The sequence below is a fragment of the Castor canadensis genome, chromosome 1 (genome assembly GCF_047511655.1).
Source record: "Castor canadensis chromosome 1, mCasCan1.hap1v2, whole genome shotgun sequence".
NCBI lineage: Eukaryota > Metazoa > Chordata > Mammalia > Rodentia > Castoridae > Castor > Castor canadensis.
In genome coordinates, this window is record NC_133386.1 from 40,789,051 (window position 1) to 40,805,608 (window position 16,558).

Sequence of the window (16,558 nt, forward strand, 5' to 3'; positions counted from 1 at the left end):
AAGAGGCATGTGCTCACAGGAGCATGGACTTTTAGCCAGTACACCACAATACAAATAAGATCCCATTACTCCCTAATTCAAAGCCGTCCATCAAGTCCAAGAATTTCTAGTATGATATGCAAAGCACTTCTGAATGTATTTTCTGTCCAACTTCCAGCCACCTCTCCGGCTTCTGTCCCACAGAGTACACACTCCACTGTTTAATGAATCACAGCTCCTTAAACCCATCATGCACATTAAATCTCTCCTTTTCCCAGGGCACATTCCCCTTTGCCTGACAAGCTATTGGTTATCTTTCAAGATCTCACAATAACATTACCTCCTTTGAGCAACACTCTCGGATTTTAAGCTATAAACACACCTAAGTAGCTCACACATGATTCATACTGCTGTGGTGACACTGTTTTGCAGTTATTAACCTATCCAGCATTAATCTTGTGATCTTGAAGGACCAGAACCTTGTTCTGTTTAACTTGATCTCCTTGAGACCCAACATATTCCTTAGCATTAAGGAGGTGCTTACACTATAATTTATTAATGATTAGAGAACAGTACTCCCAAACAAAATTGTAAAATATATAAGGTTTGGGCATCTTTTCATTTTTAACCTCATCTATCTCCCACGTGACCTATAACATATATCAGGGATGAAAAAAATATAATTCACTAAAAACTAAGACTAAAACTTAATCTCTGACTCCTGAGCTTGCCTTCTTCTTGAAATCTAATGAATCATTACAGAGTACATAATCAAATACTTCTAAAGTGATTAATCCATCCAGTAAGAAGGCTAAAATAATCAGACTGAGGGCTGGGGAGTGGCTCAAGAGGTAAGAGGGCTTGCTTAGCAAGCATGAAGCCCTGAGTTCAAACCTCAGTACTGCCAAAAAAAAAAAAATCAGATTGCCTGGGTTTTTTTTTTTTTTTTTGGTGGGGGGAGGAGGGTTGCTGGAAATTGAACCTAGGAACTCCTGTATGCTGGGCAAGTACTCCACCACTGAGCTACATCCCCAGCCTATGTTCCTTTTATTACAATGATGATGACATAAAATTCAAGACAGCTACATGTTCAGGTAACCAAATCACCAAAAACTGATCTGGATACAGTCTTAGGGAAAATAATTTTCCATTCTGATCAGCAACTTAAAGCAAATTTTGTGCATCTACTTTATAAGGTATCTTGTGCAACTAAAATACTGTCCTAATTTTAATCCCTCCTGAAAATTCAAAAAGTAGTATTTACTCAACATCTGTCTCTCTCAAAGTACTAATTGCAAAATTAAATAGGAACTTGAGAAAACAAATATCCAAAAGCCCATGAATTCAGCAGCCACTTGTAATATCACAAGGCCACTCAACCTGTGCCTTCCTCCCTCAGGAGCTAGAGAGACAGAAAAACCCCTATTTTCATTTTTTTTCTGGAATTTTTAAATTTCATGCATATGCTTATACAACCACATTGCCAAATATTTTTACATTAAAAAAAATCTACAAGAATTCTCATTAGTGGAAATCTGAATTATCAGCCTATCTCTGCTGAAAAACCTAGAGGGAACCAGTCATTGTGAGTTATCCAAAGCTTGTGCTATTTTTGTTTTGCTCTTTGAAAAACCACTTGGAAATACCAATTCATATTGAGTCAGCAGCTAACCAAAATCCTTTAATATTTTACTGGTTCTGCTAATGACCATTGTCCCCCCTATTTATCTTTGTTCCTTTTTTTTTTTTGTTTTTTTGGTACTGGGGTTTGAATTCAAGGCTTCAAACTTGCTAGGCAGACACTCTACCACTTGAACCACTCAGTCAGCACTTTTTTGTGTTGGGTATTTTCAAGATAGTCTCTCAAACTTTTTCCCCAGGCCAGCTTTGAGCTACAATCCTCCTAATCTCTGCCTCCTGAGTAGTAGCTAGGATTATAGAAGTGAGCCACTGGCACCCAGCCCAAGTTATCTTTTTAATAAATATCACTCTTGTGTTTATCCACATAACTAGTTTTGGACTCCTGAGTACAGTACTGGTTATGGGTGTCCCTGAAGCAGTTAAGGGTGCCCATTAGCTGAAAATTTAAATTTAAAGTCTTCACCCTAGCATTGAAGGCTCTACTATAGCCACAATCTGTCTCTTCACTTTTATCTCCTCCAGGTCCTCAAATTCTACACAGCTCTGTTTCATTCTTTTCTGTATCCATATCTTTGCTCTTGCTGCTCTCTCATTCAAGGATGTTTACCCACTCACTGGAATTCCATCAGGCCTTTGAGGACTGAATTATCTACTACTCAGTCTTTCTGATTAGCCACAGTTTATTTTTCTCTTTGAAATACCTCAACATTTTCTGTTTCTTTCTTGAAACCTATTAAACTCTGCCTAGAACAGTTGTGTGCATTATCTTCCCTCGCTTCCCCCGAACTGATGGAATCTCACTCATTCCTATATGTACTACAACACTAAATTTTAAAAAACTTACATTTAAGAGGGTTGCTTAATAATAGGTATGTGTTTATTTGAATTTAGTTAACTTTTCAACTCAAAGATGCTGGGTACATTACCATTAAAATGTGGACTCTATTTTGGATAACATAGGTACCTCTTTCAAAGTACTTATTTCATGATGAAGAACTGGAATCATATTCTTCATAATGATGTAATCATTTTCAGGAAAAACTGAAGTCTCAAGAAATTAAGGAACTTTTCCAGAGTCACATGACTAATTAAAAGCTGAGTTAGCTGCACAATAAAGCTTTTTTTTAAATTTTGAGTTTAGTGATTTTTTTCCCACTATTACCTTTCAAATCATATGTCAACAGATTTCCTCAATGTTAGTTGCAAAGTAAGTATATTAAGAGGAAAGATTCCCTTCTGAAATGTGACTTCCACCTGCCCAGCAGACTTACTACATTTTCCCAAACACAGCATTTGCTTTAAGAATAGCCTTTTGATGTACATTGGTCCATTCTGCAATTGATGTTGAAGCTCCTGAGTACAGACATGTATTTTTCTTTGAATTATACATGAAAAGTTAGTTCTAGAACTGTAGGCAACTATTTTGTCACTAAGCAAAGCTTGAGAATGAAGCCAAGTTGAAACAAAGGGTAGAATCAAGAAGAAGAAAGAAACTGGGTCTCTAATCTGACTATAAGACATATATACATGAAAGTGTCACAAGCAAACTCCTTGTATAGCTATGTTAAACAAGCAAAAATGTCATTTTTTTTCTTTTATAAAATCGGAGAACAGGAGGGCAGAATAGATCCTGCCTGGAGGGGATGGTAGCAGCGGGAGAGAAGAGGAAGTGGGGAAAGGGTGTGGGAGGGTGAATATGGTGTAAATACTGTGTACACAAGCATGTAAATGGAAAAATGATACCTGTTGAAACTATTCCAGGAATGGGAGGAGGGGGAGAATAAAGGAGAATGGTGGAGGGGGTAAATTCAAGTATATTTGATATATTGCAAGAATGTTTGTAAATGCCACAATGTATCCCCACCCTGCATAACAATAAAAAATAAAAAATAAAGACAATGAAAAACAAGAAATTGAATTCTTACAAAATATTTTAAACTCTGCATTAGGCTGTGACTAAAGGATAGCTGTTTTAATGACATAAAACTTAATAATTCCTCCTTTCTCTTTATGCCAATTTGATGTGGATTTTTCTATCATGGGTAACTTTAATATCAATAAGAAATATACTTAATTATCTGAGTTTCTCAATTCACAATAGACTTAAAGGGTCATAAAGAGAGAAAACATTAAGAGTTGGCCATATTCTTTCTTTTTTAGCAGGAAGGGATTACTGGGGTTTGAACTCTGGGCCTCACTCTTCCTAGGCAGGCGCTCTACAACCAGAGCCATTCTGCCAGCCCAAAAAGATGCCATATTCTTGAAACAAAACAATAACATGCAGCTTAAAAGTGAAAATGAAGACAGGTGACTTTTAACAATAAATTTCAAATTTCAAAAATTTCAAAATTGTGTTGTCTTTCAGTCAATCCCTTGCTCCATTCCATCCTGAGAATCACCTTAGTCCCAGGAAAAACAGGATAGCTAGTCATACCCTTGGAAGAATCAGATTCGTGCAGTGGTTTGCATTAACAAGAAGAGAAGGTGTCACTGGGTATGGAGGACTCAGGTGGTCATGAGATTATGAGATCGCTTTGGTTGGTACAGGAGAAGATGATAAAGTGCTAGCCAGAAACACACAGAATTCTTAAATCCTCCATTGACTTGTCATGATAGAAATATAGAATCTATTGAGAAACATGTTACTCCAAGCACTAGAGCAAAGAGAGTAATGATATACACACGGAAGAATAATAAAGACAAAGGGAAAGATAGATACAATTCTTAAACTGCTATAAAAATACAAAAAACAACAGCAAACCTTAGAGTGACATGTCCAGAGTTTCAGAATTTGAGATTTTAGGAAAGGAATAGTACATATGACAACAAACTAAGGGTATGGCTATAGAAATGGATAGATGAGATCAACATCACTGGAGTTGTGGAGGTCTAGGAAATGAAAAGCTGAGATGTTCTACATCTACATGAAGTACCCACATTAAGGACAGGGTGCAGATGAAGAGGACGGCACACCAGTTTGCTGTAGCATTCACTGAAGAAGAGGCTTCTCCAGGTGGTAGGCAGACAATAGGAATGGGCAATGGTAGAGGATGGTGTAGCGTGGTGACTCAAAGGAACAAGGGTGAGAGCAAGAGGGTAGAGAAACAATAATATAGGGGTGACATTTGGGTATATGAAGGGTATATGGTCTCCTCCCTACTTCGTGATTCATGAAATAAAGAATAATAGACAGTATTTAATGCTTCTATTGGTTCAGGGGAAAGTCAAGTTTCAGGCCTGGGGCAAAGTGGAAGTGAATAGATAGGGGAGTTTATTTTAACTGAACAGGTACTTCGAAGGGCATAATTTAATGGTTTTAAAGGAAGAATAAAATGGAAAGATTGGGTCAGGGGAGAGGCAGCAAACAGTACAATAAAGTTGCAGGAGAAAATGGTGAGACATATGCAGGAGATTTGAGTTGTACATCTCAAAGCTGAATAAGTGGCATTTAGGAAGTCAGGAGCTATAGTGTGAACATGAAGATTCTTTCTTCTGGGGCTCAAATGACAAAAGACAGATATGGACCAGAATAGCTTAGTGTCAAAGAGCCTGCGGTCATGTGCGTGAATGACTGCAAGAAAGCAAATAAGTGGAAAGCCTTCGGTACCTCACCATGGTCAGGATAGCAATGAGGAAGGTGAGGTCCATGGCAGGTACACAGGTGAGGGGCCATGAGATGCTATTTCAAATTAATGAGGAAATGGATTTGAAACAAGACAAGCCATTACAAATACATTAAATTTAAATTCCTACTCCATTCCTTACCAAAATAACTTGGAAAGGATTAAATAGAAAGAAAAGATATCATATGCATTATAAGAAAATGTAGAAAAATGTTTTGCAAGTAAGACAGGACTGCCCAAACTTCACAAAGTCAGAGATTATGTGAGGCTAAGTTCATAAATTTGACATACATACATTTCTCTCTGCAGAGAATGCACCCTAAATAGTTTGTGATAACTAAGGAAGCTGATTTAAAAATGCCAAAATAACAGATGCAAAAAGAGTTAATATTCTTATACATAAAAATCTCTTGCAAACAAAAGAAAGAGCAATTCATAAAAATAAATCTGAAGTAGCCAATAAACATACAGAACTGATTAACTCAAAATGTTTAGCCTAACTACCAACTGAAGAAATAAAAATATGAGCTATCTTTTCCCGTTGATATATACATTTAAAATTTTTGAAATTATGTTGCTATGTTAAAGAAAATATTATTTTAGGTGTAAATTACACAGACTTTCTGAAAATATTTTAAAAATTAATATTCCTGATCCATTAATTCTCCCTTTAAATTTTTATTCAAAAGAGCCCAGAGGGCGGGGGAGGGGGAAGAGGTGGCCTAGATAATGTATACACATGTAAGTAAATGTAAAAGCAATAAAACAAAATTTTAAAAAAATAAATTTGTATTCAAAGGAAAATCAAGATAGTTATATAAAGTACATAAAATTATTAACAGAGGTGTGATTACTATGATACTTTTTATAAAGCCAAATATAGTAAGATTCTATATATCCAATAGTAGATATTTAATGGAACATTATCCCCTGAAAACTTTAGTTTATCACATTGGAAAGGGATATGAAGATGATTTATTAACTGGGTATCATTTTTTAAGTAAAGCTTCATACATGCAAAGAATGATTTTTCTAGTGATTGCTTCTAATCGGCACATCAACAAAACATGAATGAATTTTATTTTTTCTTAATATTATTCCGAAATTTCTGCTTTCCATCACAATGTATATTGTCTCAAAAATACTACTTCAAGATTTAAAACCTGGTGATACTTTAAGTGACCAGTATTACTTGCCTAGAAAACAATATATGGGAATAATTATTTACATTGTAATGTAATAAACAAGGATAATATTGAAAGGAAAAAACAATACTTGATAATATTTTCATATCCGAGATTCTTAGTGAAGAATTTACAATAGCAAGAAAAACTGAATTCTAAATTTAAATCTTGATGATAGCTAAGGCAATGTATTTTTATGGTTTAAGTATGTGATTTTATTTTATTTTTTCTATTTCTGTGTTAAATCAGTGATTACCACAGGGAACAGTGAAATTTAATATAGCTTTTCAGCATACTGGAAAATGCTCTGAATCATACCCTTAGGACCTGAAATTTAGCTCAAAAGTATTTCATAGGACACTTTATAATGAAAAATGTTACTCCTTCAAAAAAAAAACTGCGGTTCCTAGGGATTGGAGAGCACTTGCTTAGCAATCATGAGGCCCTGGATTAGGCTTTCAGCACCAAAGGCGGGAAAAAAGAAAGTCTGCTGTTCCTGGTGATAGCGATATAAAAACACAAAACATAGAATTCAAACTATGTACCATTATTACATTAATGTAAGAATCTGCTCTTACAAATGTGCAGACTGGAAGATACCCTGAACTGAATTAATATTGTGTAGTAGAATTAAAATTATTTAAAAGTACTTAAATGTGGCATTTGTGATAAAAATTTTAGAAATAAGCTAATAAATGAAGTAAAACTTTAACAATCCTTATTTAAAATACATGAGCTGTCTTTAGCTACACCCTAACTCACTGTCATTATACTTGATCCATATCTCAGGTAGATCCTATTGAAAGAAAACGGGGGTATGGGAGGAGAATAGAGGGAAGGGGTGAAGGAGGATGAATATGCTGGAAATATTATGTATTCATGTATAAAAACAGAAAAATAAGACCTGGTGAAACTATTCTAAAAACTGGGGAGGAAGCATAAAGGAGAATGATGGACAGGGTGAATTCAAATATGATATATTGTAAGAACTTTTGAAAATGTCACAAGGTACCCTCCCCAGTTCAGCAATAATATGAAAATAAAAAATGTTTAAATATATAAAAACCTACAAAAGGAAAGGAATCAGCAATTAATAATGATGATAATAATTATTGGCAGGTATTATGAAGTATTCAATAAATTGCTATAATTTAAAACGCTATTACAAAGAGTTGGTAAAAATAAAAATATGTAAGTAAGAAATACTATTTCCTCCAATTTTTCAACTAAAATTAAAAGCTTGCTTTTTTTTCCTTTCAAAGTATTCAAACACAGAAAATACAGACTTCTCAGAGCTGGAACAATCTATACTGGGTTTTACTTGAAGACTAATATGCTGTGGCAAAAATCCTTAAACATTTCAGGCAGCTGACCCAGATCTACTCTTTCAGGAAAGTGTTCCTCACTTCCCTTGAAACTATCTCCCATTCCTCCCTGAGGCAAATGAATAAAAACTATTCCTCACCCTCCAACTATCACAGACTGATCTCATTTCCACACTGTCAAATCCATATGGTACAAATCAATTGATCCCCTGAAATGACTGGTTTTCTTCAGTGCTGTAGTTTTATGATAATGACTATACACGTAAATCATATTACTTTTTTCAACTGTCTTTACAATTGACACTGAGGATGAGATGATTAAAAGTCACTTAGCATTGACTGACATCATTAAGAGTCACTTAGCAGTGACTTTTAATTATGTCTAATATGAATAAAGGAGCTGGCCATTTTATTCACATTACAATGGTCAAAGGCTTTGGATTTATGCACTAATCAAACCTGACTTCTAATCTCAACTCTGCTACTTTAAATTGAATAATTTTGGATATGTATTCTTTTCACCTATTCACCTAGAAAATAGAGCCATCAAACTCCATAGGTTGAAGAATAAACAATGTACATGAAAGTACCTCGTTTGAGGCCTGACATGTTGCTCAGTAAATAGCAGTTTCCCTTTCTTAGCATATTCTGTAATTTTTATGGAAAGAATAAAATAAGTACTCTTCCTTAGAAAAATTTCAAGCTTCTCTTACAGATTGAAATGCATATTGTATGTGTATAGCCTCCACTTTTGCCCTCAGTCCAAACCCTCCTTTGGAAAGCAGCTCCATGAATTATCTTTTTCTGTACCTTCAGCCTTCCCCCACACTAAGTCCTTTATGGCAGCTAAAGAAAACAATGAAAGCTCTCTTTAAGCACTAAGTAAAAATCAATTTGACCCTCTGTCATGACCTTCTTACCTAGCCAACTGTCTCCTCCATCTTTCACCTGTAATACTGGGATAAGTACTCAACACTGGCTGACTCCCTGTCTTCCTCCTCTCAATCATAAAGCCATTACTCTTACTCTCTACTTGTCAAATAAAAAGTTCTTTCAATCCTTCTCATCCTATTCCTTTTATGACTGTGACCTGTTGAGCATGCTGCACATTTCGAAGATTTACATGCATTTGTTGCTATGACTGCTTGCTGGCTTCTCAAAAGAACTCATTTCCCAGGCCTCCATTTTCTCCCAGTTCCCTTCTCATTCTACATTCTGGCCACAGGAGATCTCATCATACTTACCTCCTGCAGGCCAACATCAACTAAATCTATATCCTCTGAGCGTCTTAAACAAGTCTCTTCAGGATCTTGCCTCTGATTGGATTTTTACTCAGTATTTTATTTTGTAACCACTGTCTTAATGTCCTAGGACTGCTATAACAAACCACAAGCTAAGTGGCTTACTTACAAAAGGGATTTACTTTTACCCAGTTCAGGAAGCCAGCAATGCAAAATCAAGATGTCATCAATATTGGTTCCTTCTTTTAACTTCAAGGGGAGAATCTGTTCCATGCCTGATCCTTAGCTTCTGGTCATAGCCAGCAAATATAATTAATCAGAATTAGTTAGAATGAGGTCATACTAGAGTAAGGCAGGCTCTTATTTTCAAATAGTCATATTCTGAGGTTCAGGGAAGGACACAAATTTTGGGAGACATACCTGTTGCACCCATCATATCTGCTTCCATTCTCATATGCCATGGACATAAGTAATGCTAGCTCACAAACTCAAACCAAGAATCTGAGAAGTACTGTTCACTCCCCACCTTCCCTAACTTCATATCCCAGCTATTATCTTCAGGCCCTAATATTTCTAGAATTTAAATATTAATCTTCATCCTTGTTCTGCTGCCCTAACCAACTCCTTGGCAATGCTTGCTCAACAGTCTGTGGAATACCTTTCAAATCCAACCTCCTCAGAGCATATCCAGCTCTTATAAAGCATTTTTACCATAGATAGTGAGCTGATTTTTGTTTTTGTCAAACTTTTCACTACTGTGGAAGGTTCTGCTTCTGTACCTCAATGTACAGAATTACCATAGACAACCTTCTTCTTTGGGGCTGGAGGAACTGAGAGGCAGAGTGGTTTCTGTGCAAGCACCAGCCTTTGTAACTTCTTCTTTTGGCTTGATAGACTCCTTACAAACCTTAAAAGTGTAACAAAAATCTGTCATGCCTATAATCTGGCTTTCTAGTAGATTTCAAGGACTTTGGAAAAGGAAGACATTTATTTCAACATTTTGAGATTAAATATTATACCTGAACCCAGAGGTTCACAATAAAAGTACTTATTTTCATTTAAAAATAAACAAACATAATAATAAAATAATGTAATTGTCTGAGTTATAAGCCATCCTTCTTCTCTCTCACACAGACACACTGATTTTAGAACATTGCTTTCTTCTAGAGACATACTAGTTCAGCCCATACTAATTAGTCTAGAACTAAATCATTTCAGGATTACTGAAATATATGTATGTTTGGGAAATCTACTTAACTCTTTCCTGTCTTCTACGGTTTTATTTCTGAAGCTGTCACACTGAAACTCAGTTTGTCCCTTTATTTCGGTCCCCTCAACTAAAAACCTGTATATAGCTACGCATAGATTCCCACAGTCCCTAGGAAAAGAGGTTTCTCTTTCATGAGCATAGCAGATCTAAGGGCTTATAAGGAAGTAGGGACTGTGGGAAGGGAGAGTCCAGCAAGGCATCCAGCTGCACTTGTTAGTAGACATTTCTGCTGCTGTTCCCTTAAACAAATATTAAAGTGGTCTCTGCTCCCGACTACCTTGGCCCTCTTTCTTGTCTGAGAAATCCTATTTCTAATTCACCCAAGATCCTAGATGATGCTACCTCATCCTGTGTAGGAATATATGCAAATCTGAATTGTTTCATTCCTAACTCTGTATCCCTGAACTGTCTTCCCTAACAAAGAATGAAGCTCCTGGACACTTTCATATTTTTATGACTTGGAGTGATGGGAGGGGGGTACAAGACCACTCTGCTCTGAATAAAGTCTGTGGCACGCACCATACCTGAACAGATGCATCAAACTGCTATTTGCCACTGAGATCTAGAAGGAAGTATATCTCACTTGAGTAAAAAGTAAAGTATCGTCTGATTTCTCAAAATCAATAAAAGAAAAAAGAAGAAAGGATAACTATTTTTGGTTTACAGGTATGCACAGAAGCTTGAGTTAAAAATTCTTCTTAGGTCACTAACTGATAATGACATGTAAAAAGTACACACGGCATATGAAAATGTTTTAGACCAACAGAATCTAGAAGAGTGAATACTAAAGGGAGAAATTTTAAAAGAGGAAGACTGCAGTCCTGGATTTCTCCTGAATATGTGATTTTTATGTATGTAGTCACTGAATCTTGAGACTTTGATCTCCACATCATAGGATATGTTCAGTTGTTATTTACCATGGTTGAGGAAGCCTATGTTATCATGGGGTTTATTTTTGATATTCAGAAAAGAATATTTTTCCTAACTCAAACTTTGCATTGTAGGAATGGAAAACCACTGAACATACATACTGTCAAACCATTTGTGGCTGAGTCTCATCAACATCTTAAAATACAATTCTCAAGTTCTTGTCTCATTTCCAATGGAAAATTAATCTTGATTAGGCCTGATTCACTCTCATTTAGCATTAGTAAAACCACTAAGCCAGAAATATTACTGAGAAATACTCTACTTGTTTTCACAGTTGTTTGCTATACTTGAGCTCAAAATTTGAAAGCAGTGTTTCCTTTCCCAACCCTCCCTCTATATGCATATACAGTCATATAAAATCCACTTAAGAACATTTATTCCTCCAGAATATTCTACATTTTTGTAAACATAACTTCTAACAATCATTCTGTAATGTTCTTTAAAATTTAGATAGATATTTATCATATGATTAAGAAATTCCATAGCAATGTATCTACCCAAGATAAATGAAAACATGAATTCACAAAGACATGCATGTGAAGGTTTTTAGCAGTATAATTCCTAATAGCCCCAAAGTGGTAACAATCCAAATGTCCATCAACTAGTGAATGGACAAAATATGGTATATCCATACAATGGGAAATTACTCAATAATAAAAAGAAATGAAAGACTGATACATATACAACACAGGTGAACCACAAAACATTACACTAAGTGAATGAAATTATAAGCAAAAGAACATGTATTATCCTATTTGTTTGAAATGTCCAGAAAAGGCAAATCTAGAAAGTAGATTACTTGTTGATGGTTGGCCAGAGTTGGGTGGGAGCAGAGACTGTAAATAGGCATGAGGGACTTTCTAAATTGATGAAAATGTCCTAAAATTAGATTTTGGCAGTTATTTTACATCTTTGTAAAATTTCTAAAAGTTATTAATAGTGTAAGTTTCTAAAAATCACTCATCTTCGAGAGAGGTGAATTTTGTTCTCTGTAAATTTATCAATTATAGCTCAAAAATTTGTGAAAATTTTGTAAACTGCATAGGAATTTTGGTAATTATAAGAATTATGAGGAAAATTAAGTTGACCCATTATTGATCTAAACATATGCTTAAAACTGACTAAAAAAGAGGTTAAAAATGAAATTTGACACATTTTAAAATATTCTGCATGAGACAATCCACTGACCTTTAATACTTTGTTGAAGAAAGATGTGGTAAAGATAAGACTAAACAGTTATTTAAAACTTTCTCCCCTTCCAAATATTCTTTTTCAAAATTACACTTCACTTCACAATTGAACCATTTCAACTTCCAAAACAATGTTTTAGAAAATGAGCTCTCTTGACATAGTGTCAGTGGCAGAGCATGTCACACATTGATACACTCACAGGAAACAAAGGTTTGTTTTAAACGCTCATCTAACTAATTTATGTTCCAGAACCTGTGACACTGCAATGCTTCCTGTGAGCAGTATGGTCATCAATTCTCATTTTTTTAACAATCTAAACTCTGCACTTTTTGAATATTAAATTCCAGGAAGATTTATTTTAAAATGTGTGACAATGGTAACAAGAAAGAAGACATCTTGCACAGAGGTAAAACGGACAGATGGATTCTTATTCTGAAAGTACACAAAGAGAAATGCAATACTCAAGAGTAATTTAGTATCCAACCATTGATGAGTGTTGAGTTTTGTTTGTTTCTGGGTGAACGCCTGTCTAAGTGGTATCAGCCTCTAGTCTCCACGTTCTAATCCTGCACAGACTCCAGCTAATCATGCCACCTGCGGGTATTATTTTAGTGCGGGGTTTGTTTTAGCACTTCCCACGTGCCTAGCTCTTCCCGTGCTGGCGCTTTTCTGAAGCCGGAGTTAGGTTGGTTATGCTCATTGGGAGGAGCTCTATGAAGAATGGACCTTCGCTTTAGTAAGGGACTTGGGGGCCAAGAGAGCCGGAGGGCACGGTCACCTTCCCCAGGAAGGCACCTTCAGGATCTTCCAGAAAGGGCTGCAGCAGCAGCACTGTGGGGACCCAGGTCCTCTGCCCCCTCAGCCCCTGTGGCCACCATGCACTCGGGTCTCTTCGCTTAGATCAGGGTCCTAGGAGCAGACAAAATCTGGTAACTACAGGGACCCTTGAGGTCACTGCTTTACTCACCCTCATATTTCATCAAAGAATGGAGGGAAACCGGTAGGGTAGCTGACTTGGCTACCGCCACAAAGTCGATGCTGGCAGCGCCGGTTGGAGCTCGGATCGCTGCTGACCCCGTGGCCGCTAGCGGCTGCCTGGAAAAAGCTGCCCAAGGAAAACGACGTGGCATTGCTGGCGCGACAGAGAAAGGCTCAGCAACTTACCAGAGGTCACCAATGCCCACCGTCAGGGCCGAGTGAGCACCCAAAAAAAATCAGGTGACCAGATTACCCGGGTGACACCCGCGGACCCACACGGCCCTTTTCCCTCTAAAAGTACCAGGGCTTGCATGTGAAAGGATGTGTTTAAAGAGCCGTCTGCTTTGAATTCCCGCAATGCTTGTACAGACGAGGCGGAAAATAGGAAAGTTGCACTTGACACGTTTTCCCTCGATTCGTCTCCCCCCCACACACACACCTTTTTTCCCTCCATCCTCTCACGAGTGACACCACTCCAGATCCCCGTCCAGCAGGTAGGTACGTACCAGGCGCACGCAGAGATGCCGGCGGTGCCGGGGCCAGGTCCCCTCGCGGTCCGGCTGCCCGGCCTCTGCTCGCTGCCGCCTCTGCTGTCCGCCGGATGCGGCCGCCGCTGCGCTCCTGCGCTCAGGCACAGCCAAGCGGTGGCACCAATTAGTGGGGCGGAGGGAGCGGCCGGGTCCCGCCCTACGGCAACAGAGCGCGGCTCCCCAAGCAGGGTCCTGCCCTCTGTGCAAACTCCGAGCTCTGCTCCGGGGCAGACACTACAGTAGGGCTCCTCCCTCCCGGAGTCCTGCAGGGATGCTCGGCTCCTTCCTGCGTGCACGTTAGCACACTGATCATCCGCGATCGTCACAGAACCCGTGTCCTCCTCGTCCGCCACTCGGTCCCCCTGGGTAACTGATGTGGTTCTGCTAAGAATTTTCTGGATGTGACTCCGGGAATTTCGCACCTCCCGTTGCTTTCTGAAGCTTAGTGCTGTTTTTGGTCCCAAGGGTTTGTGAGAATCCCAAGAGCTTAGGCTCCAGGTGTCATAAAATTGTCCTTTGAATGATGTGTGCATAATTTTCTTATCTGCAGCTGGAAGCTGGGCCTTCTTTATTCACAGATTATTTTAGCAAATTTGAAAGCAACATGCAAAGCAGACTATTTTTTATGCAAGGATAAGCAGAAATCAACGCACATCAAGTATATCAAGTTTCACTTTTAGATTCTCACTAAGGAAATAAAGTAATATTAAGGTCTCACTGAGCCCTTAAAAGTCATTAGGAACAGTTAATGGTGCTGTTGGTAAAATTAAGGAGCCCTTCCCTGCTTCTTGAGGGAGTGGTTCCGCACTGAAGTTCCAAGATCTCTCACGTCCTGAAAGTGGTCATCTATGTTCAGTCTTCTCAACACTAATCTGCTCATTTATATTGCCTCTGGCTTCCCAGAACTCAAAGCTTGTGATACCATTTTTCAACTACTTCCAAATTCCCTTTTTATTCAAAGGTTGTGGGAAGCATGAAAATATAATCAGATGAAGATTTGTTTAAAGTATGTACAAATAGTTCTACAACCGGGCTTTTTAAATTACTTTTCATGATTCTACAATGTAATAATAATTATCCCTACTTAATGATAATAAACTGAGGCTAAGTAAGTTAGATCATTTGAATAAGGTGAAATCACTAGGAAGAATCTAAACTTATTTTGAACTCAATTCTACTTAAGTTGACGACATTCTTCAAATTAAACCTTGTTAATAAAGTTTGTGATTTTTTTTCTAAAAGTGGTTTTAAGTACATTTTGTTTTCTAAGAACATAGCTACTTGATAGTCATACAAATATAAATAAAAGAGATTGAGAGTTATTTTTATCTTTAGTATAACTTCATGTTTCTAAGGCCTAATATTACTATATTAAATATTATTATTCTCTAATGAAAATTGTTAAAAGATTTATTTTAGAGATCACATGGTAGACAATGATGCTAAAATCTTTGAACTTACGAGCTATACCATGTTTGGTTTTTTATGATCTGTAACTGTATTCCTTATACTCATACAATTTGTTTGTAAAAGCTGCATTTTTAATAAATTTGATAAAATAATTATCACTCAATGATATGCCTATACAATACATACATGAAATCATTAGAACTATTGGACTGAATCCTCATCAGGGGTACATCCTTAATACCCAGAACAATACCTACAAAAAGTATGTGCTTAGTAGGTAGGGTGGAGTTTTTGTTTATTTGTTCTGTTTTGTTGTTGTTGTTTGCATTGCTGGGATTTGAACCCAGGGCCTTGGGCTTGCTAGGCACACCCCTAACCTTTTTCAGCTTTAGTTATTTTTCTGGTGGGTGTCTTGGTCCAAAGCATTGTCCCACCTTTGAACCATGATCCTTCTACCTATTGCCTCCAGTGTAGCTGGAATCATACCACCATACCTGGCTTATTTGCTGAGATGGTGTCTTGCTAACTTTGCCTAGGCTGACCTTGCACTGTGATCCTCCAGATGTCTGCCTTCTGAATTGCTGAGATTATACATGTGAGCCACTATACTCAACACATAAGTAGTTTTTAAATGAATAAATATTACTCAGTTCTTCACTTAAGACAAAATGACTTAAGAAAACACTATAGAATACTTTTGTCTATTTGAAGTAGACCGAAGAATTTTGGTGGCTTCTTGTTTCTACAAGGAGAGGAAGGAAGTGGTGCAATCAGGTAGACAGCCAGAAGGTTTATAGCAGCTGCCGCTGGGAATAGTGGACAGAATCTGACCTTAAGTCCAAAGATGTGTTTTTAAGTTCAAGCATTGGTGGTAGCAAAAGTTTCAACATAACTGTTTTAAATTGTGTCAAATGTATAACTCTAAATGAAGGAAGTTTAATCCAACTTGGAATTGTGCCAAATTAAATGAAGGAAAAACAGGTAGAAACTTTGGATATTTTTAAAAGAGTAATTGAATGATAGGACTATGAGGTCAACTTAAGACTGGATAGAAAATAAATGAAGACAAATAAATGGAGGAAAAAGGAGGAACTAAGTTACCACAAATCTCAATCAAATAAGAGAGCTAGGAAGATCAGAGGTCATGGTCAGTAAGCAGGGTAGTTTCCTTTGACATTTTAGTACATAATGATGGACTTTACATGGAGGTGCTGTGGGTGAGATTGACTAACATAGAAAAAAACCCAAGAAATTGG

At 37.2% G+C, this 16,558-nt stretch overlaps 1 protein-coding gene across 6 annotated transcripts in view; it reads right to left on the bottom strand.

Moving 5' to 3' along the window:
* The window catches only part of Pkib (cAMP-dependent protein kinase inhibitor beta), a 118,657-nt gene extending 104,673 nt beyond the window's left edge, over positions 1-13,984 (bottom strand). For 2 of the 6 annotated variants that reach the window (XM_074075356.1, XM_074075349.1), the window contains exon 1: positions 13,802-13,940. The gene's annotated coding sequence lies outside the window, so the exon portion shown is untranslated. Of the gene's footprint in view, positions 1-13,351; positions 13,718-13,801 lie in introns of those variants that run through there. The other 4 variants (XM_074075359.1, XM_074075353.1, XM_074075352.1 and 1 more) reach the window with 4 other exon arrangements.
* Between the last annotated feature and the right edge of the window lie 2,574 nt (positions 13,985-16,558).